Here is a 27918-nt window from a genome sequence, read left to right as displayed (position 1 = left end):
ACCCTCTTTTTTCCCCAGCTTTATTGATACATGGTTGACAAAAACATGATACATATTTGGGTTGTACAACATGATTTTAAAAAAGTATGCAATGTGGTAGTTTAATATATGTATATTTTGTGAAAGGATTACTGCAATCAAGTCAATTAACACATTCATCATCTCACATAAATTCCCTTTCTTTTTGTAATAACTCACTCTCTCAATTACAGAGCTTTAGAATAAGTCTAGAAATTAGATAGTGTGACTTTTCCAATGTTCTTCTCTTCTCTACTCCTTTAATATACTTGTTTGGCTCTTTTATTTTACCTTGACTTTATGTATATATTTTAGAATGAGCTTGTTAATATCTACAAAACTCTTGATGGATTTTGTTCAGTCTCTAGATCAGACTGGGAAGAACTGATGTCCCAACACTATTAGTATTCTAACTAATCATCAAGTTATATCTCTCCATTTACTTAGGCTTTTGATTTCTTTCATCCGTGTTTTATATTTTTCTGCACACAGATCCTACACATATTTTATTAGATTTATTCTTAAGTACCACATTTTTGGTGCTAATATGAATGTAATTTTTAATAATCTTATATCCAATTGTTTAGTATTAGTATATAGAAATGTCACCAACTGTTGTATATTGGCTCTATACCCTGCAAAATTGTTAAACTCATTTATTAGCTTTAGGAGTTTTTTTCTTGCAGATACTTTGGGATTTTCTACATAGACAATCATATGATCTGTGAACAGAGAGAGATTTTTTTTGAGAGTTTTATTTTTTACTTATAAATATGTAGGCCTTTTTGAGGAGTCTTCTATAATCAATTTCCCTTTTTTCTCTTTTGATTTTATTGTTATTATTTATGTGAGTATAAAATACCTTAAATGGAAACTTAATAAAATCATGAGTTTTAAGATAGCATTTTATGAAACATACATTATATACATGAGAATCATGGGATTGGACAGAATTTCAGAGGTCAAGCTGTCAAGCCGCACTTCTGCCTATATTGTTACCTCCATCTTTAGCCACTTTCTAGCTATGTTCAGTTACAGTTGGAGCTGATGACAATGGACAAGTTGGAACTTTTCCTTCCTTCAGGGCAAAATCACCTGACTTAGGAGGTACAAGGTCCCCATTGAGGCCCAACCTACCCCTGTTATACCATAAGAATTTGACCTCTCTTGGGCTATTTCCTCTTACCACTGTCACCTAGCAGAACTGCCATGAGACAAAGTTATAAGATCCAGCTGTCATTCCAGGACCTGCTGCAAGAAGCAAGGCAAAAAAGGGGGGAATCCCAGAGCTGTCATGCAGAACCTCTTGCCCAAGATTTCTCTCTGCTTTTCTTCTCATCATCATTTTCCTCATCTCCACCATCGTTATTGTCTTTATTTCTTATCCCAACTTCTCTCTCTCTTTGCACTTTAGATTTTTTTCTTTCCTTTTTTCCTCCCTCCCATTAACCTGGCTTGTACTTCCAGTATGATGCTGAAATGCGGTGGTGAGAGAGGTCATTCTTACTATTTTTAAATAGTCAATCTTTCATGATTAAGTATGATGTTATAGTTTATTTATGGATGTCTTTTATCGTGTTAAGGAAGTTCCATTCTATTTGTTGTTTGCGGAAGGGTTTTATTGCAAATATATTTTGTATTTTGTCAAATCCTTTTCCTCCATTAATTGAGATACTAATACACTTTTTATTTCCTTAGTTGTAAGGAGAATTGATTTCATTGAGTCTTATAACACCTTTATTGAGATATAATACATATACTATAAAATTCACCTTTTAAAATTATGTAATTCAGTGGCTTTAGTATTTACAGGATTGGGCAACCATAACCACACTTAGTTTAAGAAAATTTCCATTACCTCAGAAAGAAACTTTGCACCATTTGCAGTCACTGACCATTTCTCAGCAGAACCCAAAGCAATAGGCAACCACAAATCTACTTTCTGTCTCTATAGATTTGTCTATTCTAGTCATTTTATATAGATGAATCATAAAATATGTGATATTTTGTGTCTGGCTTCTTTCACTTAGCAAAATGTTTTTCAAGGCTCATCCATTTTGTAGCATGTATCAATAATTTTATTTCCAAAGAAACATGCATTGTACAGATATACCATATTATTTATTTATTCATCAGTTGATGGACTCTTGGGTTGTCTATACTTTTTGGCTATTGTGAATAGCATTGCTATGAACATTCACATACAAGTATTTATGTAGACACGATGTTTTCATTTCTCTTGAGTATACACCTAAGAAAGTCATATAATAACCTAGTGTTTAACATTTTAAGGAACTGCCAGACTGTTTTCCAAAGAGGCTGAACTATTTTTCATTCCCATCAGGAGTGTGTGAGGGTTCCAATTTCTCTACATCCTCACTAAAACTTGTTATTATTTAGCATTTTTATTATAGCCATCCTCATAGATAAAAAGTAGCATCTTATTGTGGTTTTGATTTGCATTTCCTTAATGACTAATGATGTTGAGTGTCTTTTCCTGCACTTAATGACTATTTGTATATCATCTTTGGAGACATGTCTATTCAGATAATATGCTCATTTTTAGTTATGTTTTTCTTTCTTTTTTTGCCATAAGATTTTTAATGTTCTCAACCTAACAACCAATTGAGAAAAAGGCACTGATGTTTTCATACTTCTTTCATGTTGAAAAAGGCCATTCTTGTGAGCAATGAATCAGATCCTGCTTGATGTTGTGGTCTTACTGGTTCTAGCTCTAACTGTTCACCAACTTCCAGGAAACCACCTTGGAGATTTTTGCAGCTCTTCATGAAGTAGTTCACATTTAAATGACAGGAAAAAAATAATCAAAGGATCTCAAAGAAGTCATATTCTTCTTCAGGCAAGTTAGAGTTTGTCAGGATTTTGATTAAAGAGCCAAAGTCATAATCACTGTGAAATGATAACCATTTGACTCCTTTGCAGAGGACCACTCCCAATGTCATAAGAAGTTCTGCAAAGTACTGGGTCTCAATTCCTTCCACCTCATGTTTTTTTAAACTGGATGCCAGATGTTGTTAGTAGCCCTATAGAGTTCTGGCCATATGTGTCCTCTGTCAAACTAAATTTAAAATTAAACTGCCAAGTTGAAGTTCTTGGAGGATATTCTTTTTGCTCATTCATAAATGTCAGTCCTAGTTGAATTATCTTTAACAAGTCTACATTGCATCACAATACTTGGTATTGATAGTCGGTATTGCTCCAGAATTCTCCAATAGGTCTTGCAACCACACCTGGAAACTCTGTGTCCATAGCAACGTAATTATATTTTCAAATAACTGAATGAATTTTCTTCATCTCTTCCTCCAGTTGGCAAGCCCAAACTACACAAATTCTTTGGCTATGATCTACAGTTGCTGCTGGCATAGTGAGGGCACAAAGAATCTAGATGCCAAGCATCAAAATGTTATACTCGATTGAAGATTTGTTTCATAAAATACTTTATCCTTTATTTTTGTATTTGTGTCATTGAACTAGTACTCCTCCTCCTTGCCATAGAGATAGCAACCAGTTGTGGTGGTGGTGGCAGTAGCAGCAGCAGCAGTGGGTGCCCCATAGACACCTCATGCCCAGCAAGGGGAACCAAAACTATGCGCCACCCTGATGCGCTGTCATTTCTTGCACCTATATTTTTCTTTTTCTTATTGAGTTGCAAGTATTCTATAAATTCTCTATATAAGTCCCTTATCAGATACATGATTTACAAATGTTCCCTCTTTTTTTTAAAATTTTTTATTGTTATGTTAATCACCATATATTACATCATTTGTTTTGGTGTAGTGTTCCATGATTCATTGTTTGTTCATAACACCCAGTGCTCCATGCAGAATGTGCCCTCTTTAATACCCATCACCAGGCTAACCCATCCCCCTACCCTCCTCCCCTCTAGAAACCTCAGTTTGTTTTTCAGAGTCCATCATCTCTCCTGGTTCGTCTCCCCCTCTGACTTACTCCCCTTCATTCTTCCTCTCCTGCTATCTTCTTCTTTTTTTTCTTTCTTGATAGGATCTTTTGAAGCACAAAATTTTTAAATTCTGAGGAATTTTTTTAAAGATTTTATTTGAGAGGGAGAGAGCATGAGCAGGGTGGGGGATGGGCAGAGAGAGAAGGAGAAGCAGACTCCCTACTCAGCATGGAGCCCAACATGGGGCTAAATCCCAGGACCCTAAGATCATGACCTGAACAGAAGGCAGACACTTTAACCGACTGAGCTACCCAGGCACCCAAATTCTGAAGAATTCTAATCTATTTTTTCTTTTGCTGCTTGTGCTTTTTTAAAATGAGTTTCCCTTAATTTAATACACTAGAGCAAAATGGAAGCCCTAAAACAAAATCCCCCTACCTCTGGTGAAACTCAGTTATGTATCCTGACCCTGAAAGTAAAGGCCTTATGAGCAAGAGGTCATGTAGTGCCTAGGGTCTGGCACTTCAGGGAATGTCTGTGGTGTGTGCAATGAACTCTGCTGTTGTGTTTTGGCTTGTATCCATCAGGCCAATAATTTGCATACATATTCTTGCTTACTGTGGGTAGTATTTGGTCCCTGGCCTGAATGTGGAAACTTTTATCCAGGTGAACTCTGGTCTTCCTGTGTAATGAAACTTGACACCAGCTCCACCAGAACTGAGACCTGGAGAACTCTGGTTGGTTGACGTGGTGTAGGCAGGGTTTTGTCCTGGTCTTCTGGGGCAGGAGCCCTTTGCTTTGGGACTGAGATAAGCTAGACTGAAAAGGGTAGGCCCACCAGAGTGCAGGGGGCTGCAGCTTAGTGTATGCAATTTAGGCAGTCAGTGTAGGTGCTGTTGGGCTTTGTGCTTCCCACGAGTGGATCTATATTTATCCTGGGAGGTGAGTGAAGTCATTGGTGTCAGCCAGCTCCTTTTCTTTTTTCACACGATATGGACCTTTTTTATTATACTGCAACATAATTTGAAACTAAAGATAATTTTCCTTGCTAACACTGGAGCAAGTTTGCTTAGCTTTTTCAGAGGTCTGACTTCTTTTCTCTTAAGATTCTAAAACAAGAACCTCTGAAAGAGTTTTAAATAACTACCCCAACACATTTATACATTAGAACACTAGTCACACTACTCTGTACTATAGACCATAGGCTGACAAACTTACTTTGTAAGTGGTTGGATGGTAAATATTTTAGGCATTGCAGGGTACAGTCTCTGAAACAACTACTCAACTGTCACTGTTGCACAAAAGCAACCATAAACCATGAGTAAAATGTAAATATAACTGTGTTCCAATAAAACTTCATTTATTTATGGACACAGAATCTCATATTAATTTTCATGTGTCTTGAAATTTTCTTTTTAATGACTTAAAATTGTAAACACAATTCTTAGCACATAGGCCATGAAAAGCAGGCATTGGGAAAAAAAGGGAGGGAAAAATGGTGGGGGAGTAGGGGACCCTATTCCAACTGGTCCCCTGAATTGAGCTGGATATCTACCAGACCACTCGGAACACCCACAAAATCAGCCAAGTAAGAATCAGTAAAAAGATATATCTGGATCTCTAAAACCAGACTATCCCAGGTGGTTGATTTTGAGGTATGAAGCAGGGAGCCATGATTCCATGGACAGATATCTGAAGATAAACAGAAGGGGAAGGGAGCCTTCAGGATTCTGCGCCTCCCGAGCTCAATAGCCTCCCACGTTGGGGACCGGGCACAGACCAATAACAGTGGAGAAAGGACTTTAGGGCAGCCACCCAAACTGAAACATGGAGCAGTAAGGACTCTTGCGACCTGGGGGTTTCTGGTGGTTTTATAAACACAAAGGGCAAAGACATGCCCAGACCTGGAAGGGAGGGCTGGGAGTGCTGCTGTGGGGTGGACAACCGAGGACACTGCAGTTTTAGCAACACAGACAGAAATGGAGATAGTGTTGCCTGGAGAGCTCACTGAAGAACAGACTGCGATCTCTCTGTTCTGAGGCAAAGTGTTGGAATGGTCTCTTCTGCTCTGACTCTCGGAAGAGACACGGAAAGCTGCCAGGGAAAACCGCCAGAGAATAAAAGCCCCTCCAAACCAGTTTTCACTGAGCCTACCCCCACCACACAGGGGGTAGGGCAACTCTGCTCAAACAGAGTTGCCTGAGTAATGATGTGGCAGGCCCCTCCCCCAGAAGACAGGCTGGGAGAACAAGAGGCCGACAACCCTAAGATCCCAAGAAAACAGCTGCATCTTGCTTGAGTTGTGGTCAATGATTTGGACTCTGTACATTCCCTCAACCATCACTCAACAGAATGACTAGGAGGAGGAACCCCCCCAAATAGGAAAGATTCAGAGAATATGAAGTCTGCCACAGATTTACAAATGGATACAGACATAATCAAGACGTTGGAAATGGATTTCAAGGTAACAGTTATGAAGATGATAGAATGGAGAAATCAATTAATGGCAATATAGAGTCTCTAAGGGCAGAAAGGAAATCTGAACAGGCGGAACTTAAAAATGCTATCAATGAGATCCAATCTGATCTAGATAATCTAACAACTAGGGTAAGTGGGGTAGAAGAACAAATTAGTGATCTAAAAGACAAACTGATAGGGAAAAGGAAAAAGAGGAAGCCAGGGAGGAACAAATTAAAATCCATGAAAATAGAATTAAAGGAATAAGTGACACCATGAAACGTTCCAACGTCAGAATTATTGGGATGCCTGAGGGGGTGGAGAGAGAGAGGTCTAGAAGATATATTTGAGCAAATCATAGCTGAGAACTTCCTTAATCTGGGGAATGAAACAAACATTCATGTCCTAGAGGCAGAGAGGACCCCTCCCAAGATGAAGGAAAACAGGCCAATGCCTCGGCATGTAATAGTAAAACTCCCAAATCTTAGAACCAAGGAAACCATCTTAAGGGCAGTTAGAGGGAAGAGATTCCTTATGCACAAAGGAAGGAACATCAGAATAACACCAGACCTATCCACAGAGACCTGGCAAGATAGAAAGGCCTGGTAAGGCATATTCAGGGTACTAAATGAGAAGAACATGAAACCAAGAACACTTTATCCAGCGAGGCTGTCATTTAGAATAGATAGATAGATGCAGAGCTTCCAAGACCAGCAGAAACTGAAAGAATATGTGACCACTAAGCTGGCCCTACAGGAAATATTAAGGTGGGTTCTATAAAAGTGGAAAAACCCCAAGAGTGATATAAAACAGAACTTTACAGAGAAATCTATAGAAATAAGGAATTCACAGGCAACATGATGACAATTAATTCATATCTTTCAATAATCACTCTCAACGTGAATGGCCTAAATGCTCCCATAAAATGGCACAAGGTTGCAGATTGGATAAAAAGACAGGACCCATCCATATGCTGCCTACAAGAGACTCATTTTGAACCTAAAGATACATCCAGACTGAAAGTAAAGGGATGGAGATCCATCTTCCATGCCAGCGGACCTCAAAAGAAAGCTGGGGTAGCAATTCTTATATCAGACAAATTTTATTTTAAACTAAAGTCTGTAATTAGAGACACAGAAGGACACTATATCATTCTTAAAGGGTCTATCCAAGAAGAAGATCTAACAATTGTAAATATCTATGCCCCCAACATGGGAGCAGCCTTCTACATAAGCCAACTGTTCACCAAAATAAAGAGTCATATTGATAATAATATGTTAATTGTAGGAGACATCAATACTCTATTCTCAGCAATGGACAGAGCATCTAAGCAGAAAATCAACAAGGAAACAAGAGCTTTGAATTATACCCTGGACCAGTTGGACCTCATAGATATTTATAGAACATTCCAATCTAAAGCAACAGAATACTCATTTTTCTCGAGCGCACCAGTAACTTGCTCCAGAATAGACCACAGACTGGGTCACAAATCGGATCTCAACTGATACCAAAAGATTGAGATTATTCCCTGCATGTTCTCAGACCATAATGCTTTAAAACTGGAACTCAATCACAAGAAAAATTTTGAAGAAATTCAAACACATGGATGCTAAATATCATTCTGCTCAGGAATGTTTGGGTCAACCAAGAAATCAAAGAAGAAATTAAACAATTCATGGAAACCCATGAGAATGAAAACACATCGGTCCAAAACCTATGGGACACTGCAAAGGTGGTCCTAAGGGGGAAATACATCGCCATCCAAGCCCCCTTCAAAAAAATAGAAATATCCCGAATTCACCAATTAACTTGTGTACACCTTAAAGAACTAGAGAAAAATCAACAAACAATGCCTATGCCATGAGTTAGAGAGAAATAATTGAGATCAGAGCAGAGACCAATGAATTAGATACCAGAAATGCAGTATATCAGATCAATGAAAGTAGAAGCTGGTTCCTTGAAAGAATTAATAAGATCGATAAACCACTGGTCAGACTTATCCAAAAGAAAAAAGAAAGGACCCAAATTAATAAAATTATGAATGAAAAGTGAGAGATCACAACTAACACCCAGGAAATAGAAACAATTATTAGAAATTTTATCAACAACTATATGACAATAAACTGAGCAATCTGGATGAAATGGATGCCTACTTGGAAACGCATAAACTACCAAGACTGAAAGAGGAAGAAATTGACAATCTGAATAGGCCAATAACCAGTAACAATATTGAAGCAGTAATCAAAAAACTCCCAAAAAACATGAGTCCAGCACCTGATGGGTTCCCTGGGGAATTCTACCAAACATTCAAAGAAGAAATAATACCTATTCTTCTGAAGCTGTTTCAAAAAATAGAAAGAGAAGGAAAGCTTCCAAACTCATTCTATGAGGCCAACATTGCCTTGATCTCCAAAGCAGGCAAAGACCCCATCAAAAAGAAGAATTTCAGACCAATATCCCTGATGAATATGGATTCCAAAATCCTCAACAAAATCCTATGTAATAGGATCCAAAAATAAATTAAAAGGATCATCCACCACGTCCATGTGGGATTTATCCCTCTGATGGAAGGGTGGTTCAACATTCAGAAATCAATTCAATGTGATAGAACACATTAATGAGAGGAGGGAGAAGAACCACTCATCCTCTCAAGTGATGCAGAAAAAACATTTGACAAAATACAGCATCCTTTCCTCATTAAAACTCCTCAGAATATAGGGATAGAGGGAACATTCCTCAAGTTCATAAAATCCATCTATGAAAAACCCACAGTGAATATCATCCTCAATGGGAAAAAGATGAGAGCATTTCCCTTAAGATCAGGAACACTTCAAGGATGCCCACTCTGGCCACTAATGTTTAACATAATACTAGATGTCCTAGCAACAGCCATCAGACAACAAAAAGAAATACAGTGCATTCAAATTGGCAAAGAAGAAGTCAAACTCTCTCTTCGCAGATGACATGATCCTTTATGTGGAAAATCCAAAAGACTCCACCCCCAAATTATTAGAACCCGTACAGCAATTCAGTAATGTGGCAGGATACAAAATTAATGCACAGAAATCAGTTGCTTTCTTATACACTAACAACACAACTGTAGGAAGAGAAATTAGAGAAACGATGCCATTTACAATAGCACCAAAAACCATAAGATACCCTGTAATAAGCCTAACTAAAGTGGTAAAAGATGTATACTCTAGGAACTACAGAAAACTCATGAAAAAAATGGAATAAGACAAAAAGTTGGAAAAACTTTCCTTGCTCATGGATTGGAAGAATAAATATTGTTAAAATGTCTATGCTACCCAGAACAATCTACACGTTTAACGTCATCCCGATCAAAGTTCCAATGACATTTTTCAAAGTGCTGGAATAAACAATGGTAAAATTTGTATGGAATCAGAAAAGACTCTGAATTGCCAAGGAAATTTTGAAAAAGAAAAACAAAGCTGGGGCCAACACGTTGCCATATTTAAAGCTATATTACAAATCCATGATCACCAAGACAGCATGGTGCTGGCACAAAAACAGACATATAAAGGAGAACACAGGTAGCAACCTTTTCGACCTTAGCCGCAGCAACTTCTTCCTAGAAACATCGCCAAAGGCACGGGAAGCCAGGGCAAAAATGAACTATTGGGATTTCATCAAGATAAAAAGCTTCTGCACAGCAAAAGAAACAGTCCACAAAACCAAAAGACAACCGACAGAATGGGAGAAAATATTTGCAAATGACATATCAGATAAAGGGCTAGTATCCAAAATCTATAAAGAACTTATCAAACTCAACACCCAAAGAACAAATAATCCAATCAAGAAATGGGCAGAAGACATGAACAGACATTTCTCCAAAGAAGACATCCAAATGGCCAACAGGCACATGAAAAAGTGCTCAACATCGCTTGGCATCAGGGAAATCCAAATCAAAACCTCCATGAGATACCACCTCACACCTGTCAGAATGGCTAAAATTAACAAGTCAGGGAACGACAGATGTTGGCGGGGATGTGGAGAAAGGGGAACCCTCCTACACTGTTGGTGGGAATGCAAGCTGGTGCAACCCCTCTGGAAAACAGTATGGAGGTTCCTCAAACAGTTGAAATTAGAGCTACCGTTCGATCCAGCAATAGCACTACTGGGTATTTACCACAAAGATACAAATGTAGGGACCCGAAGGGGTACGTGTACCCCAATGTTTATAGCAGCAATGTCCACCATAGCCAAACTGTGGAAAGAGCCAAGATGCCCATCGACAGATGAATGGATAAAGAAGATGTGGTATATATACACAATGGAATATTATGCAGCCATCAAAAGGAATGAGATCTTGCCATTTGCAACGACGTGGATGGAACTGGAGGGTGTTATGCTGAGTGAAATAAGTCAATCAGAGAAAGACATGTATCACATGACCTCACTGATATGAGGAATTCTTAATCTCAGGAAACAAACTGAGTGTTACTGGAGTGGTCGGGGGTGGGAGGGATGGGGTGGCTGGGTGATAGATATTGGGGAGGGTATGTGCTACGGTGAGCGCTGTGAATTGTGCAAGACTGTTGAATCACAGATCTGTACTTCTGAAACAAATAACGCAACATATTTTAAGAAAAAAGAAAAAGAAGAAGATAACAGAAGAGGAAGAAAAGGGGAGTATGTCAGAGGGGGAGACGAACCATGAGAGATGATGGACTCTGAAAAAGAAACTGAGGGTTCTAGAGGGGAGGGGGGTAGGGGGATGGGTTAGCCTGGTGATGGGTATTGAGGAGGGCACGTTCTGCATGGAGCACTGGGTGTTATGAACAAACAATGAATCATGGAACACTGCACCAAAAACTAATGATGTAATATATGTTGATTAACATAACAATAAAAATTAAAAAAAAAAAAAACAGACATATAGACCAACGGAGCAGAATAGAGAGCCCAGATATGGACCCTCAACTCTATGGTCAAATAATCTTCGACAAAGCAGGAAAAAATATGCAATGGAAAAAAGACAGTGTCTTTAATAAACGGTGCTGGTAAAATTGGACAGCCACGTGGAGAACAATGAAACTCGACCATCTCTAATATTATACCCAAAGATCAATTCAAAATGGATGAAAGACCTCAATGTGAGACAGGAATCCATCAAAATCCTAGAGGAGAACATAGGCCATAACCTCTTTGACATCAGCCACAGCAACTTCTTTCAAGATACATCTCCAAAAGCTAGTGAAACAAAAGCAGAAATGAACTTTTGGGACTTCGTCAAGATCAAAAGCCTTTGCACAGCAAAGGAAACAGTCAAAAAAACAAAGAGGTAACCCACATAATGGGAGAAGATATTTGCAAATGATACTACAGACAAAGGGCTGAAATCCAAGATTTATAAAGAACTTCTCAAACTCAACACCCAAAGAAGAAATAATCAAGTCAAAAATGGGGCAGAGGATATGAACAGACAGTTCTCAAAGGAAGACATAGAAATGGCTAAGAGACACATGAAAAAATGTTCATCATCATTAGCCATCAGGGAAATTCAAATCAAACCACACTGAGATACCACCATACACTAGTTAGAATGGGAAAAATTGACAAGGCAAGAAAAAACAAGTGTTGGAGACATTGTGGAGAAAGGGGAACATTTTTACACTCTTGGTGGGAATGCAAATTGGTACAGCCACTTTGGAAAACAGTGTGGAATTTCCTTAAAAAATTAAAAATAGAGCTAACCAATGACCCAGCAATTGAACTCCTGGGTATTGACCCCAAAGACACAGATGTAGTGAAAAGAAGGGCCATATACACCCCAATGTTCATAGCAGCAGTGTCCGTAACAGCCAAACTGTGGACAGAGCTGAGATGCCCTTCAACAGATGAATGGATAAAGAAGATATGGTCCATATATACAATATAATATTACTCAGCCATCAGAAAGGATGAATATCCAACTTTTACATGAACTTGAATGGGACTGAAGGAGATTATGCTAAGTGAAATAAGTCAAGCAGAGAAAGTCAATTATCATATGGTTGCACTTATTTGTTGAATATAAGGAATAGCTTGGAGGACATTAGGAGAAAAAAGGGAAAAATGAAGGGATAATTGGGGAGGGACACGAGCCATGATGGGCTATGGACTTCGAGAAACAAACTGAGGGTTTTAGAAGGGAGGGGGTTAGGGCGTTGAGTTATCCTGGTGTAGGTATTAAGGAGAGCTTGTACTGCATGGAGCACTGGTATATACGAAAAAAATGAATCATGGAACACTACATCAAAATCTAATGATGTACTGTATGGTGATTAATATTATATAATAAAATAAAATAAAATTAAAAAAAAAGTAGGCATTGGGCTGGATTTGGCTCACAGGCCAGAGCTGGCTATGCCTTATATATGGAGTTATGTATCTTATGCAAAACATTTAAATTCCAAGGCTAAATACTTTGGAGACTTGTTTTTAAGATCTCTCATTTTAAAACTTACACCAGAGAAGCTACCTCCTTTCTGGATAAATATACTCAGTTAAGAAAGAGAAAATAATTCAGAATACATATCCCTATTAAAAAAAGAAAACGGGTGAAGCAAGATGGTGGAGGAGTAGGAGACCTAAATTTCATTTGGTCCCAGGAATTCAGCTAGAGAGGGGTCAAGCCATTCTGAACACCAACATACTCAACGGGAGATAGAAGAAAAGAATTGCAGCAAATCTGAACAAAAAGCGACCACTTTCTGGAAGGTAGGACGTGCAGAGAAGTGAATCCGAGGTGATATTCACGAAGATAGATGGTGGGGGAGGGGGCCTCTGTCAGCTGCTACTGACAAGTGTTAGAGCAGCAGAGCACAAAATCGGAAAATTTAGAAGTCGACTCTGCTGAGGTATGTCGCTCCAGTGGCTAAGCAAGGGGTGGAACCCTTGCTGGGACAGTGTGGTCTCAGTACTCTCATGGTCACAGGAAGACCAGGGGTGCCTGAGTGTGTCAGAGCTCCCAGGTATAGGAGCAGGGAGGCCGGCTGCAAGGACGGAGCCGAGGAATGGACTCTCAGCTCGGGGTTGCCATAAACCATGATCGGCAGCTTATTTGGGCCATTGCTCTTCCAGCAGGGTCCCAACAAGTGGCAGATTGGGGGAGACACCCCTTCCTCCCCTAGGAGGAATTGTGCAGGAGCACACTGCAGGAATCTGCTCGGTTTGGAGACTCCAAACGAGGTCGTGTGCCAGAGATAGAAACGCTTGGTCACAGGCTAGGTGAGCACGGAGTGTGGCCAGAGACCGGTGAGACGGGAGTGATTGACTGCTTTTCTCTGGGGGTTCACTGAGGATTGGGGCCCTGAGTTCTTGGCTCCTCAGGGGCAGAGATTGGGAGACCACCATTTTCACTCTCGTCCTCCAAAGCTGTACAGAAATCTTGCAGGAAACAAAAGCTCCCAAGAGCAAACCAGAGATTACTTACTTAGCCTGGCCCCAGCAAGGGTAGGGCAATTCCGCCTCGGGAAAAGACATGTGAGAAGCACTGCAACAGTCCCCTCCCCAAGAAGATCAGCAAGAACAGCCATCCAAGACCAAGTTTACTGATCAATGAGAATGGCAGAATGCCAGTACTAGGGGAATACTGCACATAAAATTCATGGCTTTTCCCCCATGATCCTTTAGTCTTTCAAGGTTAATTTTTTAATTTCCTTTTTATGTTTTTCTTTTTTTTTCTTCAATTTTTCTTTTTCCCTTTTTCAGCCAACATATTATCAATCCCTTTTTTAAAAAATCTTTTTTATTTTTCATTTTTAGAGTCATATTCTATCCCTTCATAGTAGTTAAACTTATTTTTGGTATATATATAAGTTGTTCTCTCTTTAAAATTTTGGGATACAGTTTCTTCTAACTGACCAAAATATACCCTAAATCTCTAGTATATGGCTTTGTTCTAGTCTCCTGCCTGATCACATTCTCTCCCTCCCTTTTTTTTAAATCCTTTTCTTTTTTTTCAACCAACTTTTTATTTTATGAGTTCCTTTTATAAAATCTTTTATAATTTTCTACTGTACAGTCATATTCCATCCCTTCACCGTATTTACCCTTATTTTTGTACATTATATAAGCTTTTCTTTCTTTAAAATTTTGGAAGGACCTTTCTTCTATCAGACCACAATACACCCAAAATCTAGTGTGTGGCACTGATCTATGCACCAGCTTGATTGTATTTGATCATATTCTGTTTTTTTGTTGTTTGTTTTTTATCGTTTTCTTTTCTTTCTTTCTTTTTTTTTCCTTTCCCTTTCTTTTCCCCGGTTTCAGGTCTCTTCTGATTTGTTTAGTGTATATTTTTCTGGGGTCATTGTTACCCTGTTAGCATTTTGTTCTGTCATTCATCTATTTTCCTCTAGACAAAATGACAAGACAGAAAAAAATCACCTCAAAAAAAAAAAAAAAAGAACAAGAGGCAGTACCGACTGCCAGGGACCTAATCAATACGGACATTAGTAAGATGTTGGAACTAGGGTTCAGAATGACGATTTTAAAGATACTAGCTGGGCTTGAAAAAAGCATGGAAGATATTAGAGAAACCCTTTCTGGAGAAATAAAGGAACTAAAATCCAACCACGTTGAAATAAAAAAGGCTATTAATGAGGTGCAATAAAAAATGGAGACTCTAACTGTTAGGATAAATGAGGCAGAAGAGAAAATTAGTGATATAGAAGACCAAATGATGGAAAATAAAGAATCTGAGAAAAATATGGATAAACAACTACTGGATCACGAGGGCAGAATTAGAGAGTTTAGTGATACCATAAGATGAAACAATATTAGAATAATTGGGATCCCAGAAGAAGAAGAAAGAGAGAGAGGGGCAGAAGGTATATTGGAGCAAATTATAGCAGAGAACTTCCCTATTGTGGGGAAGGGAACAGGCACCAAAATCCAGGAGGCACAGAGAACCCCTCTCAAAATCAATAAAAACAGGTCAACACCCCAACATCTAATAGTAAAACTTACGAGTCTCAGAGACAATGAGAAAATCCTTAAAGAAGCTCGGGAGAAGAGATCAGTAACTTTCAATGGTAGAAATATTAGATTGGCAAAAGACCTATCCACAGAGACCTGGCAGGCCAGAAAGGACTGGCATGATAGATTCAGAGCACTAAATGAGAAAAATATGCAGCCAAGAATACTATATCCAGCTAGGCTGTCATTGAAAATAGAAGGAGAGATAAAAAGCTTCCAGGAAAAACAAAAACTAAAGGAATTTGCAAACACAAAACCAGCCCTACAAGAAATATTGAAAGGGGTCCTCTAAGCAAAGAGAGAGCCTAAAAGTAACATAGATCAGAAAGGAACACAGACAATATACGGTAACAGTCACCTTACAGGCAATACAATGGCACTAAATTCATATCTTTCAATAGTGACCCTAAATGTAAATGAGCTAAATGTCCCAATCAAAAGACACAGGCTATCAGATTGGATAAAAAAACAAAACCCATCGATATGCTGTCTGCAAGAGACTCATTTTAGAACCAAAGACGCCCCCGGATTGAAAGTGAGGAGATAGAAAACAATTTACCATGTTATTGGACACCAAAAGAAAGCTGAAGTGGCAATCCTTAGATGAGACAAATTAGATTTTAAACCAAAGACTATAATAAGAGATGAGGAAGGACACTATATCTTATTTAAATGGTCTGTCCAAGTAGAAGATCTAACAATTGTAAATATCTATGCCCCTAACATGGGAGCAGCCAATTATATAAGCCAATTAATAAGAAAAGCAAAGAAACACATTGACAACAATACAATAATAGTGGAGGACTTTAACAACCCCCTCACTGAAATGGACTGATCATCTAAGCAAAGATCAACAAGGAAATAAAGACTTTATGACACACTGGACCAAATGGACCTCAGAGATATATTCAGAACATTCCATCCCAAAGCAACAGATTACACATTCTTCTCTAGTGCCCATGGAACATTCTCCAGAAGAATCACTTCCTACGTCACAAATCAGGTCTCAAATGGTACCAAAAGATTGGGATCATTCCCTGCATATTTTCAGACGACAACGTTTTGAACCTAGAACTTAATCACAGGAAGAAAATTGGAAAGAACTCAAATACATGTAGGCTAAAGAGCATCTTACTAAAGAATGAATGGGTCCACCAGGAAATTAAAGAAGAATTTAAAAAATTCATGGAAACAAATGAAAATGAAAACACAACTCTTCAAAATCTTTCAGGTGCAGCAAAGGCAGTCCTAAGAGTAAAGTATATAGCAATACAAGCCTTTCTCAAGAAACAAGAAAGGTCTCAAATACACAACCTAACCCTATACCTAAAGGAGCTGGAGAAAGAAGAGCAAATAAAGCCTAAACCCAGGAGGGGAAGAGAAATAATTAAGATCAGAGCAGAAATCAATGAAATAGAAACCAAAAGAACAGTAGAACGGATCAGGGAAACTAGGAGCTGGTTCTTTGAAAGAATTAACAAGATTGATAAACCCCTGGGCAGACGTATCGAAAAGAAAACAGAAATGACCCAGATAAATAAAATCATGAATGAAAGAGGGGAGATCACAACACCAAAGAAATACAATTATAAGAACATACTATGAGCAACTCTATGCCAGCAAATTAGATAATCTGGAAGAAATGGATGCATTCCTAGAGATGTATCAACTACCAAAACTGTATCAGGAAGAAATACAGACCTATAACCACTAATGAAATTGAACAAAAAACAAAAGCCCAGGGCCAGATGGCTTCCCAGGGGAAATTCTACCAATCATTTATAGAAGAATTAATACCTATTCTTCTGAAACTGTTTCAAAGATAGAAATGGACTATGAGGCCACCATTACCTTGATCCCTAAACCAGACAAAGACCCCATCAAAAGGAGAATTACATACTAATATCCTTGATGAACATGGATTCAAAAATTCTCACCAAAATACTAGCCAATAGGATCCAACAGTATATTAAAAGGATTATTCACCATGACTAAGTGGGATTTATTCCTGGTCTGCAAGGTTGGTTCAAGATCCACAAATCAATCAATGTGATGCAATACATTTATAATAGAAAGAACAAGAACCATATGATCCTCTCAATAGTTGCAGAAAAAGCATTTGACAAAGTACAGCATCCTTTCCTGATCCAAACTCTTCAGAGTATAGGCATAGAGGGCACATACCTCAATATCATAAAGGCCATCTATGAAAAACCCTCAGCGAATATCATTCTTAATGGGGACAAACTGAGAGCTTTCCCCCTAACATCAGGAACATGGCAGGGATGTCCACTATCACCACTGCTATTCAACTAGTATTAGAAGTCCCAGCCACAGCAATCAGACAACAAAAACAAATAAAAGGCATCCGAATTGTCAAAGAAGTAGTAAAACTCTCATTCTTTGCAGATGATATGATACTTTATGTGGAAAACTGAAACGACTCCACCCCAAAACTAAGAGAACTCATACAGGAATTCAGTAAATTGGCAGGATATAAACTCAATGCACAGAAATCAGTCACATTCCTATACACCAACAACAAGACAGAAGAAAGAAAATTAAGGAGTTGATCCCATTTATAATTGCACCCAAAACCATAAGATACATAGGAATAAATCTAACCAAAGCGGCAAAGAATCTGTACTCAGAAAACTATAAAATACTCATGAAAGAAATTGAGGAAGACACAAAGAAATGGAAAAACTTTCCATGCTCATGGATTGGAAGAACAAATACTGTGAAGATGTCAATGCTACCTAGTGCAATCTACACATTAAAGCAATCCCTATCAAAATACCATCAAGTTTTTTCAAAGAAATGGCATAAATAATCCTAAAATTTGTACGGAACCAGAAAAGATCCTGAATAGCCAGCGGAATGTTGAAGAAGAAAAGCAAAGCTGGTGGCATCACAATTCCGGGCTTCAAGCTCTATTACAAAGCTGTCATCATCTAGACAGTATGGTACTGGCACAAAAACAGACACATAGATCAATGGAACAGAATAGAGAGCCCAGAAATGGACTCTCAATCTATGGTCAACTCACCTTCAACAAAGAGGAAACAATGTCCAATGGAAAAAAGATAGTCTCTTCAACAAATGGTGTTGGGAAAATTGGACAGCCACATGCAGAAGAATTAAACTGGTCCATTTCCTTACACCACACACAAAAATAGACTCAAAATATTTGAAAGCCCTAAATGTGAGACAGGAGTCCATCAACATCCTAAAGGAGAACACAGGCAGCAACCTCTTCGACCTCAGACGCAGCAACTTCTTCCTAGAAACATCGCCAAAGGCAAGGTAAGCAAGGGCAAAAATGAACTATTGGGACCTCATCAAGATAAAAAGCTTTTGCACAGCAAAAGAAACACTCAACAAAAGCAAAAGACAGCTGAGAGAATGGGAGAAGACATTTGGAATTGAGATATCAATTAAAGGGCTAATATCCAAAATATAAAGAACTTCTTAAATTCTACACCCAAAGAACATGTGGTCCAATCAAGAAATGGGCAGACATGAACAGACATTTTTCCAAGGAAGACATCCAAATGGCCAACAGACACATGAAAAAGTGCTCATGATTCCTTGGCATCAGGGAAATCGAAATCAAAACCTCAATGAGATATCACCTCACATCAGTCAGATTGTCTAAAATTAACAAGTCAGGAAACGACAGATTTTGGCAGGGATGGAGAAAAAGGGGAGCCTTCCTACACTGTTGGTGGGAATGCAAGCTGGTGCAGCCACTCTGGAAAAGAGTATGGAGGTTCCTCAAAACGTTGAAGCTAGAGATTCTATATGACCGAGCAATTACACTACTGCGTATTTACCCTAAAGATACAAATGTAGGGATCCGAAGTGGTACGTGTACCCCGATGTTTATAGCAGCAACATCCACAATAACCAAACTGTGGAAAGAGTCAAGATGTCCACTGAGAGATGAATGGATAAAGAAGATGTGATATATATATACAATGGAATATTATGCAGCCATCAAAATGGATGAAATCTTGCCATTTGCAAAGATGTGGATGGAACTGGAAGGTATTATGCTGAGCGAAATAAGTCAATCAGCGGAAGACATGTATCATATGATCTCACTGATACGAGCAATTCTTAATCTCAGGAAACAAACTGAAGGTTGCTGGAGTGGTGGGGTTTGGGAGGGATAGGGTGGCTGGGTGATAGACACTGGGGAGGTTATGTGCTATGGTGAGCATTGTGAATTGTGTAAGATGTTGAATCATAGACCTGTATCTCTGAAACTAGTATGACATTATATGTTTAAAAAAAAAAAGAAGATAGCAGGAAGGGACATATGAAGGTGGCAAAATGGGAAGGGGAGACGAATCATGAGAGACTATGGACTCTGAGAAACAAATTGAGGGTTGTAGAGGGGAGGGGGGTACGGGGATGGGTTAGCCTGGTGATGGGTATTAAAGAGGGCATGTACTGAATGGAGCACTTGCTATTATACGCAAACAATGAATCATGGAACACTATATCAAAAACTAATGATGTAATGTATGGTGATCAACATAACAATAAAAAAGAAAAGAAAGTCTGCAAAATGAATGTTTCACCTTAAAACATATAATTAGGAAACATTTAAAATTTTTTCTATGTATTATAAAACAATATGCATAGATTTGGTACATAATTTCTTTGTTTTTACTTTGGCAAAAAGGCAATGAAGAAATATTTTATAAATATCTCCATCAAAAACTGCTACTGAAATCAGCAATTTTATCAAAAACTGCTACTGAAATCAGCAATTCCTTGCGTGTACAGCTATCAACTCTGAACATATGAATTATTCCTAGGAATTGGAATTTACCTAGATGAGTTATGGGTGCTCTTCTAAAATGTACAATTATATCATAGAACACTATGACTTCTCCAGTTTGGGACAGTTTTGAATATGAAACTCCTGCATATATATATATATATATATATATATATATATATATATATATATATATGGAAACAAGAACACTCTTTCCATTCATCAAGTATAAAAAAAACTTCACAGTCTCATTTACCTTTTTTAAAGTTAAAATGATTCACTGCTGCATTTCATGGATTATTTTGATCCTCAGTAGTTTTTTAATACAAAATAAATTTCGCATGAACTTTTTATCTGTTTGGGTTTTCCAAAGCAAGATACTAATACAAAATGTATTGAAATGGCAGAAGTCCATGGACTAAAGAAAAAGGAATTAAATATAAAATGTTCACCAAGTTTATCCTTTCCAATTTTTAATAGCTTCAGATATTGAGACCTAATTGGTTTCTTGTGCCTATCCATTATGAACATAACTCAATCTTCTATTTTAATACTCCTCAGTGTGCATCTTTTCCTTGGTGCTTTACTGTGCGACATAGATCATTTCGTCCAACTTCCACCCTTTGTTCTTCCCATGATTTCATTTCATAACGAATTTTATCATCATTAGCAAGTTGAATATATACTTGCTTTTGAGAATTAGAGAGATTTTTCCAGTTTTCATTTATAGTCTTCAGCTTTACCTGTGATGTACCATCCTTAGTTTCCAGGAAACTTTCAGGTATAAAAATGTTATAGGGCGCCTGGGTGGCTCAGTTGGTTGGGCGACTACCTTCGGCTCAGGTCATGATCCTGGAGTCCTGGGATTGAGTCCCACATCGGGCTCCCTGCTCGGCGGGGAGTCTGCTTCTCCCTCTGATCCTCCTCCCTCTCATGCTCTCTGTCTCTCATTCTTTATCTCACAAATAAAATCTTAAAAAAAAATGTTATAAGCTGAGCGAGGTCTTTTCAGTTTTCCAAGCGTTGTTAACGCTCTCTCTCTCTTTTTTTTAATTAATGCTTTTTTTAAATGTTTTTGCAGGATTTCTTTTTCCAAAGATACGATCTGACTTGGAGTTAACTCTTCTTGAATTCTGTTTATCTTTTCTTTGTATGCCTGCCAGTCTGCCCTATAAGCATCTTCATATATTTTTTTTTTCTCTGAATCAGGAAGTTCCCTCCATAGCTGGGTGATTTTTCTAATTCTGAATTTTTTGCATCTGGGTTTTGAGCTTTAAATATGGGTAGCTGTTCTTTAGAAAATCGATTGTATTAAGTCAGAGGTTTCTTTGGGTTACTATTCGCGGTGGATGAAAAACATCTCAGTACATACGCAAAACTGAAAGGAGAGAGAAGTCGACTTCCACAGCCCGCTTAGAGGTCCACTCTGGACTTCCCAGGGCTCTCAGCACACTCCACAGGCCGCGGAAAAGCGCCATTGCACCAGCCTACAAGGCAGCGATCAGGCCCCAATCTCGTAGAGCCCTTCGGCACAACAGAACAACTCCGACAATGACGACTGGAACCAGCTGGCGACCCTCTGCAGTTTACTCTCATGCCCTCCACTCTCAGCCAGCTCCTTTATTGCTAGTGAGGCATCTCCATTAAAGCTGTTCTCAAGGTCATACTCCAAGAACAGTGAATTATCTCCCTACTATATGCCCAGGCATTCTTCAGATCTCCGTTTCCATCCTCTCTGCTTCCAGGTTGTTTGCTTGCCTTCTCCTCAGGAGCAGTGCAGTGCCTCCAGGCTCTAACTCATCTAAGTCTGCTGACTCTTAAAAGTCTAGGCTTTAAGCCCTGCTGTTTGCAAGAACCCATGAAATTCAGCCCCCCTTGTTTTCCAAGCCAATGACTTTGAAGAAATGTTTTCTTTGTGTGTTCTCCTGTATACTCCTCTCTCTCTCTTGCCCTACTCCCTGACAATGGCTCCCTCCACTCTGCAATACTTGAAATGTTTCTTCCCTAAACCATCTCTCCATACTTCTTACCTTCTTTGATGTGGCCTCTTTACCTTTAGTTGTTGTGTTTGGCCAGCAAAACCCAAGGTGATGAATGAAAGATTACCCCAGACTTTAGTAGGAGAAGGGGGAGGGCATGGGGACCAGACGCTCTAGTGGTAGAAGGTCCAGAGCCAAGCTCTGCCTCCACTTTTATTGTGAACGTTATCAATACATCAAAGGAATAAGAAAAACAAAAAGGAGTGTGAGTTTAATAATCAGGACAGTGACATAGGAAGTATCTTGTGATTATAACAAGCTATGCTTGTGACATGCATGCAGGCAGGGGGTACATGACCACCAAAGATAAATGTTTCTCCTAAGCACCTACTCCCCAGATGAGTGCACTGAGCTGCAACAAGGATCCAGCTGTTTTCAAGCCAGAAACTGCAAAAGAGGCCCAGTATTCTGCACACTCCTTCTTTACTTTTCAATTTATCTCACCCACAGAGACGTGGTGAGATAAAAAATAATAATATATTTATTAAATCTTATTTAGCTGGCATTACAAATTCTCACATTTCCCCCTTTTTTATTCTTTGTAAATAGGTGGTCTCACTGTACTTGTGCCAGGTACAGGTCTCGGGTGTCTCCTGCTTGGGGAAGTGCTGTCACTTCAATTTTGCAGTGGCAAAATTGCCACTAGCAATTGCAAAGTCACAAAGCACAGAGACGCTTGCAGGTCCCAGTAGAGGTGTGGTGAGAATGAATTGCGAGAGTCTGTGGAGTCTGTTACACACAGAAGTAGAGACGGATTGATCTGGAGGATTTGTTGTGGGGGAGGGGGAGACCACGACATTGCGGCCCTGGGCCAGAGATTCTTGAATGGCCATATTTGCTCTGACCCTCTAAAGAGAAGCAGAAAGATGCCAGGGAACAAAAGCCAAGCAGCCAACCAGCTCACATGAAGCCCATCCCCCTGACAAGGGGCGGGGCCACTGCACCCAGGCAAAGATGCCTTAGAAGCCTAGAGGAAGGCCCCTCCCCCAGAAGACAGACTGGAAGAACTGGTGAATGATAAGCTTATTTCCCGCAGGACTGTAAAACTCCAGTGCCAGGGGAAAATAATATAATGAGTACCAGGTGTTCCCTCATGACCTGTTTATACTTCAGGCTAAAATTTTACATTTCTTTTTTAGTTTCTTTTCTAGTTTCTTTTCTTATTCTTTCTTTTTCTTTAAACTTGTTCCCATTTCAAATAGGTTCTTATTTCCCAACCTATGTTTTTAAGTCCTTTCTTAACTTTCATGTTTTTCACATATATGTTTTATAGATTTATGCTCCATACTAGCCCGTTTTTCACTGTATTCAATTTTATCTTGATAGCTATCTCTATATCTCTACCATCTATCATCTATCTATCTATCTGTCAAGTTCTGATTTCCTTGCAAATTTGGGATATAGTTTCTTCTAACACACAGATCAAAAATCAGGCAGGAACATGCAGATCACCCTGCTTTGTCCACCCTGAGAGATTATAATCTCTCTCCCCGCCCCCTTCTTGTTTTTTTTTTTTTCTTTCTTTCTTTTCTTTTTTCCTTTTATTTAATGTTTTGGATCATCTTGGCTTGGAATACAGAATATTCCATCCTAAATGAGATCTATTCAGGCCGAACTTAAAAATGCTATGAATGAGAGGCAGTCTAAACTGGATAATCTAACAGCCAGGGCAAATGGCTGTTAGATCACTAATTTATTAGTGACCTAGAAGATAAGCTGATAGAAAGGAAGAAAGCTGAGGAAGATAGGGATAGGTAGTTAGTAGCCCATGAAAATAGACTTAGAGAGATCAATGATGCCATGAAACGCTCCAATGTCAGAATTATTGGGATCCTGGAGGGGTGGGGAGAGAGAGAGGACTAGAAGGTATATTTGAACAAATCATAGCTGAGAACTCACCAAATTCATATCCAAGAGGCAGATAGGGCCCCTCCCAAAATCAATAAAAATAGATCAACACCCCGACATATAATAGTGAAGCTTGCAAATCTGAGAGCCAAGGAAGCTATCCTGAGAGCAGCTAGGGGGAAGAGATTTCTTACGTATGGAGGGAGGAATATGAGAATAATATCAGACCTATCCAGTGAGACCTGGCAAGCCAGAAAGGGCTAGCAAGACATATTCAAGGTACTAAATGAGAAGAACATGCAGCCAAGAATACGTTATCCAGCAAAGCTGTCATTCAGAACAGAGAGATAAAGAGCTTCCAGGACTGGCAGAAACTGAAAGAATATGGGACCTGCAACAAATATTAAGGAGGATTCTATAAACGAAGAAAGACCCCAGGATTAATATAGACCAGAATTTAACAGAGGCAATCTGTAGGAACAGGAACTTTATAGGTAATATGATGGGACTAAATTCATATCTTTCAATAGTTACTTTCAGTGTAAATGGGCTGAATGCTCCCATCAAAAGACACAGGGTTTCAGATTGGATAAAAAATTAGAACCCATCCATATTCTGTCTACAAGAGACTCGTTTTAAACCTAAAGGTACCTCCAGACTGAAAGTGAGGGGATGGAGAATCATTTACCATGCCAATGGACCTCAAAAGAAAGCTGAGGTAGCAATTCTCATATCAGACAAATTGGATTTTAAACCAAAGACTGTGGTAAGAGATGTAGAGGGACACTATATCATAATTAAAGAGTCTATCCAACAAGAAAATCTAACAATTGTAAATATCTATGCCCCCAACATGGGAGCAGAAATCTACACAAACCAAATAATAATGAAAATAAAGAATCATACTGATAATATACATTAATAGTAGGAGACTTCAACACTCCACTCACAGCAATACATAGATCATCTCAGCACAAGATCACCAAAGAAACAAGAGCTTTGAATGAGATATTGGATCAGAGGGACTTTGTAGATTTATACAGAATATTCCATTCTAAAACAATAGAATACTCATTCTTCTCAAGTGCACAGGGAACTTTCTCCAGAATAGATCACATACTGTGTCACATATCATGTCTCAGCTGATACCAAAAGATTGTGATTGTTTCCTGCATATTTTCAGTGCTTTGAAACTGAAACTCAAACCACAAGGAAAAACTTGGAAGGAACTCAAACACTTGGAGGTTAAAAAGCAACCTGCTAAAAAAAAAAAAAAATGAATGGATCAACCAGGAAATTAAAGAACTTAACCAAATCATGGAAACCAATGAGAACGAAAACACATCGGTTCAGAACTTATGGGATACTGCAAAGACAGTCCTTAAATGGAAGTACATAGCCATCCAGCCTCTCTGAAAAAAATTAGAAAAATCCCCAGTGCACAAGCTAACTTCACACTTAAAGGAGCTGGAAAAAGAACAGCAAATAAAGCCTAAGCCAAGCAGGAGAAGAGAAATAATAAAGATTAGAGCAGAAATCAAAGAAATAGAAACTAGAAGAACAGTAAAACAAATCAATGAAAGCAGAATCTGGTTCTTTGAAAGAATTAACAAGATCGATATACCTCTGGCCAGAGTTAACCAAAAGAAAAGAGAAAGGATACAAATCAATAAAATCATGAATGTAAGGGGAGAGATCATGACCAATACCAAGGAAATAGAGGCAATTGTTAGAAATTATTATGAGCAGCTATATGCCAACAAACTAGGCAATCTGGAAAATATGGATGAATTCCTGGACACTTATAAACTACCAAGCCTGAAACAGGAAGAAATAGACAATCTGAACAAACCAATAGCCAAGAAAGAAATTGAAACAGTAATCAAAAACCTCCCATAAAACAAGAGTCCAGGGCCAGATGTCTTCCCAGGGGTATTCTACCAAACATTTCAAGAAGAAATCATATCTATTCTACTGAAGCTGTTTCAAAAAAAAAAAAAAAAAAAAAAAAAAAAGAAGAAGAAGAAATGGAAGGAAAATTTCCAAACTCGTTCTATGAGGCCAGCATTACCCTGATCTCAAAACCAGATAAAGACCCCATCAAGAAGGAGAATTATGGACCAATATCCCTGATGAACATGGATGCCAAAATACTCAACAAGAACCTAGCCAATAGGATCCAACAGTACATTAAAAGGATTATTCACGAGTCGGAAACCTATGAAAGATGGTAGCGATGGTGGCTGGGTTGAGTGGATTGCTCCCACCGGCGTTTGGGCTACAATTGCTCTTGGCTGCTGTACTTCAAATGGTGTCTGCATTTGGGGCAGAGTTTTCATCAGAGGCTTGCAGAGAGATAGGCTTCTCCAGCAACTTGCTCTGCAGCTCTTGGGATCTTCTTGGACAGTTTAACCTGCTTCAGCTCGATCCTGACTGTAGAGGATGCTGTCAGGAAGAAGCACAATTTGAAACAAAAAAGCTCTATGCAGGTGCTATTCTTGAAGTTTGCGGATGAAAACTGGGGAGGTTCGGGCGCCTGGGTGGCTCAGATGGTTAAGCATCTGCCTTCGGCTCAGGTCATGATCCCAGGGTCCTGGGATCGAGTCCTGCATCGGGCTCCCTGCTCCTTGGGAGCCTGCTTCTCCCTCTGCTTCTCTCTCTCTCTCTCCCCCCTCCCTCTGTCTCTCATGAATAAATAAATAAAATATTTAAAAAAAAGAATTAAAAAAAGAAAATTGGGGAGGTTCCCTCAAGTCCAAGCTTTTGTCAGGAGTGATAAACCCAAACTATTCAGAGGACTACAAATCAAGTATGTTCATGGTTCAGATCCTGTATTAAAGCTTTTGGATGACAACGGGAACATTGCTGAAGAATTAAGCATCCTCAAATGGAACACAGACAGTGTAGAAGAATTCCTGAGTGAAAAGTTGGAATGCATATAAATCTTGCTTCAATTTTGTCCTATCCTTTTGTTACTTTATCAAAAGAAATATTACAGTACCTAGAGAATATTTTAGAGTTTTGCCTCCTTCCTTTGATCATTCTTTCTGTAGGCATTAAACAGCTCATTAACAGTTGAAGTGGCAGCACAACCCATGGTATCTGAGGAGTTGGCAAGCTTAACAGAACCCAGTTTTCATAAATATCCATCCTTCCATATTTGTTGATACCACTAACGAAATGCTTTGTAATAGTTGGCTAATTATGCAAATGATAGTTTGTAATAATTGGTCCAGTTTTAGGAAGAGCAGATGTTTAGAGTAAGGCAGGTGATAAGGGAGATGCCTACTGTGACTCATGCATGTGCTGTGTGCTCTTTGAAAGCAACAGCAAAAACCACAAAGCAAGTAAGAGCCACTGAGCCTCAACAGATTGCCTGCTTCTTGTTTTCCCAGCTTTCCTTTTAATAGAAATGTTATAGTTCATAATGTTGCATTAAAACTTTATGGCTTCATTATTGTAAAACAGATTCAAGATCTACAGTAAGAATGAAACATTCAGAGATTTGCATTAATGAAGACTACACAGAAAACCTTCAGGAGGATTTGTGTGGTTCTGATATTTAGCAAATTTTTGTGCTTCACGCTCTCACAGAAAAATAAAAAATGATCATTTAAGACCAAAATATAAATAAAGTTTCAAAAAAAAAAGGATTATTCACCACGACCAGGTGGGGTTTATTCCTGGGATGCAAGGGTGGTTCAACATTCACAAATCAATCAACGTGATAGAGCACATTGACAAAAGAAGAGACAAGAACCATATTATCCTCTCAATGGATGGAGAAAAAACATTTCACAAAATAAAGCATCATTTCCTGATTGAAACTCTTCAAAATATAGGGATAGAGGAAACAT

General features: G+C 38.7%; 3 pseudogenes across 1 annotated transcript; 1 reads left to right on the top strand and 2 right to left on the bottom strand.

Annotated features, from left to right (window-relative positions):
• Nucleotides 1-2666: 2666 nt before the first annotated feature.
• Nucleotides 2667-3402, bottom strand: LOC113931323 (annotated as a pseudogene).
• Nucleotides 3403-20721: 17319 nt separating this feature from the next.
• LOC113930169 lies at nucleotides 20722-21652 on the bottom strand (annotated as a pseudogene).
• Nucleotides 21653-26288: 4636 nt separating this feature from the next.
• On the top strand, nucleotides 26289-27710 carry LOC113931216 (annotated as a pseudogene). The gene is made up of 2 exons (XR_003522705.2): nucleotides 26289-26587; nucleotides 26805-27710. The product of XR_003522705.2 is annotated as a selenoprotein F-like (transcript).
• Nucleotides 27711-27918: the final 208 nt, after the last annotated feature.

The sequence above is a fragment of the Zalophus californianus genome, chromosome X, assembly GCF_009762305.2.
Source record: "Zalophus californianus isolate mZalCal1 chromosome X, mZalCal1.pri.v2, whole genome shotgun sequence".
In the NCBI taxonomy this organism is placed as follows: Eukaryota; Metazoa; Chordata; class Mammalia; order Carnivora; family Otariidae; genus Zalophus; species Zalophus californianus.
Note: the sequence above shows the minus strand (reverse complement) of the source record. Positions and strands in the feature narration are given on the sequence as shown.